The sequence below is a fragment of the Amblyomma mixtum genome, chromosome 7, assembly GCF_055824585.1.
Source record: "Amblyomma mixtum isolate Tamu chromosome 7, ASM5582458v1, whole genome shotgun sequence".
Lineage (NCBI taxonomy): Eukaryota > Metazoa > Arthropoda > Arachnida > Ixodida > Ixodidae > Amblyomma > Amblyomma mixtum.
Window position 1 is genome coordinate 109,072,693 of NC_143018.1, and position 5,822 is coordinate 109,078,514.

General features: G+C 52.6%; 1 pseudogene; it reads right to left on the reverse strand.

Annotated features, from left to right (window-relative positions):
* Nucleotides 1-551: 551 nt before the first annotated feature.
* Nucleotides 552-2,274, reverse strand: LOC149337168 (uncharacterized; annotated as a pseudogene).
* Nucleotides 2,275-5,822: the final 3,548 nt, after the last annotated feature.

Below are 5,822 nucleotides of genomic sequence, written 5' to 3' on the forward strand. Positions count from 1 at the left end.
CCCCCCCCCCCCAAAAAAAGAGAAAAATTTGGAAGGGACCCGTAAGCTCAGTCTTAAGGGCATGACGACCGTTAGTGAGCTAATACCCATATATTCGAAACTCGTAATCCCTCCGGGAGCCCTCATACCACTCCTCACGCAGTGGTGCAGCGGTTAAGCAGTGGGGGTCGCCTAGGAGGCGAACGCGGCCCCGTCTATTAGAGGTCTGCCAGTGAGGAGATAACGGCGGAGGGGCGGCGGCAGCTTCCGGCTGGTGCCAAGGTCCCAAGGCATTATCCAGCGCTTACCGACCACCCTTCGTCGTGTTCGGCATTTCGCTGCTGCCGGCCGCGCGGGCCGCTACTGGACTCGCCCCTAGACGATTAGTCAGTACCCGTAAAAAAAAGATTCGGGCAGGCCGTCCGGAGTCCGAAGGCGAGACTCAGGCGGGTGACTCTGGTTGTGGCGTTGCGGCCTAGTTTCGGTGGGCCTCGAAGGACGCGCATTGGCAGAGGTTTAAGGTGGGTTAGCTTGCTAAGTGGACCCAGTTCCGACGGTTCCGGTGCAGCAGCTCACGGCCGGCGCATGCGGTGCAGCGCCGCCGAGATAGTGGCGCTACTGTTGCCGGTCCGAGCTGCCCGGTAGCCAAGCGGACGGCTACAGGAGGCGCAGAGAGGTTCGAGGCTGCGTTGGACTACATGCGACTGCTGGGACACGCTCGCAGCCAGCCATGGATTGAGTAGCCTGAACGTGACGGGCGGCCGCCCGAGCGGCGCCCTTGCCACTGGCGCCGAACCGTCCATGAAGGAGGCCGCCGGCGATGTAGCGGCACACGGAAGCAGCCTCGGCACCGTTGCAGCAACCGGGGGAACGTCCGTGGGCCTGGTCAGCTTAGGCATCTTGCTAGACGGCGGCTGATGAAGCTGCAGGTTGGGTGTAACCGAAATCTGTTGCCGACGAGAGGTTGTGTGCGGTGGGCTCCCGTAGAACTTGCGTTTGGTGGCGGCTGAGCCAGTGGTGTCAGGCTTTTTTGATGCTTCTAACGCCGGTGGGAAGCAAGAAACATCATTTGCCTGGGTTGGCGTGAGGACAGGCGTCGGCGCCGGTTGAGGGGGTCCTTTTGAGGCAAAGCGGGGCGGGTGACAATTGCCATGCCTGGGACTGCTTCCATCGGTTGGGCATTCGTATCCCGCTTCGTGTGACTTTCAGCGCGTTGCGGACCGTTGGAGGAGCGGGGGGTGTGGCTAGCAGGCTTCGGCTGTGCCGAGAGCTCTGTAGTCTCAGCGGGCCGCAGCTTAGACGTCGCTGCAGAGGCCTTTTGAGCTGTTGGCTGTGGTGACGAGGCAGACGGGGATGATTAAAGCCGCGACACGGATGCTGGTGCAGAGCGCTCCTTGTCGTCAGGAGGCGGTGGCGACAACGGCAGGGAAGAGCTAAGTGGTGGGGACGGGGAGTAATTCGTTTCTATGCGGGAACTATTGCAATGCGGCGTAGCAGGGGCATCATTTGAAGTGATCGCGTGCGGAAAGAAACAAGCACAAGGTAGCAGGTCAGAAGACGCGCAGGGGACAGTTGTAGGAGCAGGACGTGCGGCAAATCTTGTGTTGAGTCTTCCTGGTGTGTCATGCATCGAGAAGTCTGGGTGCGAGACGCTGGGCAGGAGTGGCGGACAGGCGGCCAGGGGGTGCCGAGGCGGGCAGTACTCTGACGAAGGCTGCGTAGGCGAGAGTGAGGCTGCTACGAGGCCACATGCTGGCTGAGGCGAAAGTGGGTCTGCAGCATCGTAAAGCGGCAGCAGGACATAGCGGGCGCCGAACTCCGCCATGACGGCCGCATGCAGCCCATCGTACGGCCGGCAGCCCAAGGCAGGGCAGGCGAGTCGGCGCAGCAGGCCGGGAGGGAGGATATCGCAGAGGACTGCGTGTCTGAAAAGCTGGATAGTGATGCCGTTCATGTGCAGCGCAACTGAACTAGTTTAGTTTAGTTTAGATTATGGGGTTTAACGTCCCAAAGCGACTAAGGCTATGAGAAACGCCGTAGTGGAGGGCTCCGGAAATTTCGACCACCTGGGGTTCTTTAACGTGCACTGACATCGCACTGTACACGGGCCTCGAATTTCTCCTCCAAAGAAATTCAACCGCCACGGCCGGGATCGAACCCGCGTCTTTCGGGACAGCAGCCAAGCACCATAGCCACTGAGCCACCGCGGCGGCTCATGAGCGAACCACCCGCCTTGCTCTGCAGCCGGTAAGCCGGCAGCGGCGGGTCGAAGCTTGGGTCCTGCCAGCCCGCCATCATGGAACGCCACTGGGAAAGAAGGCGTGGCTCACCTGGTCACCACGATGTGGAGGTCGCCCAGAAAGCGACCGCGACCACGTTATTAGAGTGCTGCCGATGGGCAGATAGCAGCGTAGAAGGGGCGGCCGCCTCATGCCGGGGCCAGGGTCCCAAGACGTTCTCCTGCGTGTTGTTGTTTATCTCAGTACATATTGCACATATCCAAGGGGGGTTTTGGCCAAGGTACGGTGGTGAATGCGAAGGAAGTATTTGTGCGGAAAAAATGGCCTCAGGTGGTGAAGTAGTATAGCGGAATGACTTCAATTATAAAAAGAAAAATTTATATTGTAGCGGCCTTTATTAGCAAGGGATGACTGGTTGTTAAGGCGGGTTAGAGCGGGCAAAGGCAGGTCCGGTCCCAGAAGAGTTGATGTTTTTGCCGCGCGTCGGTTCTGCTGCTTCAGCTGCCGATCGTGTTCTCGCCTCGCGCCGCGCATCGGTTCTGTTGCTCAGTCTGCTAAGCGTCTTCCTCTTTACAATATTAATGGTTGAAAAATTTAGATGAATTAAACAAACTTGGATATACCAGGAATAGAATAAAATACACTTTCTGGACATGAGGCACAATTTTATATGCGTTAGCAAGGTAACCGACCAGTTGCTATCATGTAATTATGAAGGTAGCCACAAACACTGCGCAACGAGAATCTCTTGGCGCTCTCACCAAACGAGAGAAGAACTGGTAGAGACGCAGGCAGTCCTAACCTCAAAAGAGAGACCTCCAAACAATGCTTTGTCTGAAATGCGAACCGCCGGCAAGAGACGAACAAATGTTTATTGTTTCAACTTCACATGAGTCACAAAGAGAGAGAAACCCTTTAATGAAAAACAGAGAACTTATCCGGTATTTAAAAATCACTGGCATGCTACTCTGCATGGGGAAGGGAATCTGCGAGACAAAAAAGGAAGGAGAGCAATGCATAAAAAGTAAAATAAAAGAAATAAAAAGGGGAGACGATGAAATGCTGTCATTAAATGCGTATTATGGTGCACGAAGAGTAATATTGAAACTTACGAAATGATGAAGTGCATAGTCCGAAAAATAAGCTAACAAAGTTCACTGAGTGAAGAATGAGTGAGGGTAACATGCAAGGTGAACTCCGAGCTTTTCAAGATGTCCATTTTCATTTAGATATGCAAAAGAAACTTCAATCTCATGTATTTGTTGCCTAAAGTAGACTATGGGACCTAAAACCCTGTTTATTGACAGGGGCACTGGGGAGAGCTTCCCCGTGCAATACTGATAGTGCGCACGCTCGTTAGCATACTCAGGACACTCAAGCAGGATATGCTCCACAGTTTCGATCTAGCCGCAGTTGTCATAAAGCGGACTGTTTATATGTCCGAAACAGTATCGCAAGCCGTTTGTAAATGCAGCGTTCAGGCGAAGTCGGTGATAAAGTGTTTCCAGATGGCGAGGAATTCTGGTTGGGAGTCTTGATCTGAGATGTGTGCGTCGATGGAGTAAAGAAAGTGGCAGGGATGTGCCGGCGAACTCCAGAGCCGACATGTTTATTCGGGAGCAAATCTTTTAGCCATTTGAGATGCATCAAATTTCTTGAAAAAAATTGCGAATGTATACAATGTCGGTGGCCTTTACAAGCCGCTTAATCTGCTTTTTCATTGGCCAGAATGCCATAGTGAGCTGGTATTCACTGAAATGCTATGCAGTGGCCTGCGACAATAGCCATGCATATACATATGCCAACGGAAACGGGCTGATGATTGTTATTTTTTTCAACAGGTTGGACAGGATCTGCAGGGATGCTTTGGAGCCGGTAACGATAACGCATCTGCCGGTAGTTTGGTGCAAGGTATAGGAAACAGCTTCATGAATGCCGTGAAGCTCAGCTGCCGAAGAGGATGTCTTCCGCTGGAGTCGGTAACAAAGAACATGGTTTGCTGAGGGCAAATAACGGCCACAAGAAGAAGTTGCTTGCGTAGTTAAGCCGTCGGTGAAGATGTGGGTACGTTGCATATATACCTCGGTTAAGTACACGAGAGTACCTTGCAGAAGCGCTGCCTGCGGCATCCGGCTCTTTGCATTCACGCCTGGAGCAAACTGCGCCACCTTTAGAGGCGAGAGTGTCCATGAAGGAAAGGTCAGAGGCAGTAGTTTCTGTGGATGATTATTAGTAGAGAGGCACAGGAGCTGCACAGCTTGGCCAAAGCTAGAGTTGGAGTGGGTTAGGTGGACGACGTTGTAGGAAGTGCTTCTTCCCTTGGAGAACATGGCTTAGATGTGTACACATAGTTTCCTGGGCGATAGTCACATCTAGCGCGAGACAGCCTGCTTCCGCTACTGTTCCTGATGCAGAGGAACCGTTAGGGAGGCCAAGGCATATCCGCATGCAGTTGTTCCACACGGCCACTATAATCTTCTTGCTTGCTGGAGATAGTCTTTGAAGCACTGGTAGAGAGTAGCGCAAGGTTCCTTCAACGTAGGCTCTTTCAAGGAGAACCATTGATCGGCAGTTGCTTCCCCACCGTGTTCCCGCCATGAACCTGAAAACTTGCGATGCTACAGTGATTCTCTCGCGGAGTCTTGAGCCCTGAGGGGACCACGAGAGATTGCTGTCTATCACAACAGCCAGGAGTCGCTGAGTCCGTACATACGGTAGTGACCGTCCACCTAGGAGCAGCGGATATCGAGACATTGTTTTTCTTGTTAAACCTATGGCAGCACTATTTTCTAACGAGAGAAGAAGATTTCGGGGTGCTAGGTACATCGAGGTGTGCAGTAACGCTCTCTGAAGACGTTGCTGGGTAGTATAGAGCGAATGTGATGCGCTCCAGGTTCAGATATCATCTGCATAAAACGTTATGTGTATTCCTCGCGGAAGGTTTCTTGTTACGTGTATATGGGCAATACTGAAAAGGAAAGGGCTGAGCACCGCTCCCTGAGTTAGGCCCCTCTTCAGTGCGTGAAAGTTTGTTAGACCATTTGGAGTGCTCTTAAAAGTTTGTCGTTCTTTTTAAAGCGTCCAATCCACTGTACAGCTTTCCTCCGAGGCCTAGACTGACCAAGCCTGCCAAAATTGCATGGTGAAAAACAGATTCAATAGCAGACTTGATGTCAAGGAAAACGGTTGTTGGGATACAAGGAGCATGATGGTACTCTTCGAGTGATAAGATGAGGTCTGCGCATTATCAGTCGCAGGAAGCAACCCGTTCATTTCTTGTAGATACTCATTGCGGCTTTGGAGTCAGAAAATGATGCGCTTGAATATCATTCGCTCCATAAGCTTACCTACGCAGCTTAGTAGGGCGATGACCCGGAAGGATGCGTAGCTTGTTGGTTGCTCACAAGCTTTCCGAACAAACACACCATTCTCCAGCTTCCATTCCATGGGGAACTCACCAGTCACCTAGGAAGAATTGTAATCTTCCATTTGTCGAAGACGGCAGTTGTGGGGTAGCTTTGCGATGGCGCCATAGGTCACTTCATTGTGACCAGGAGACGTGCGTCTCTTTGAGTCAGCAGTAGCTGTAGATAGCTTCAACTG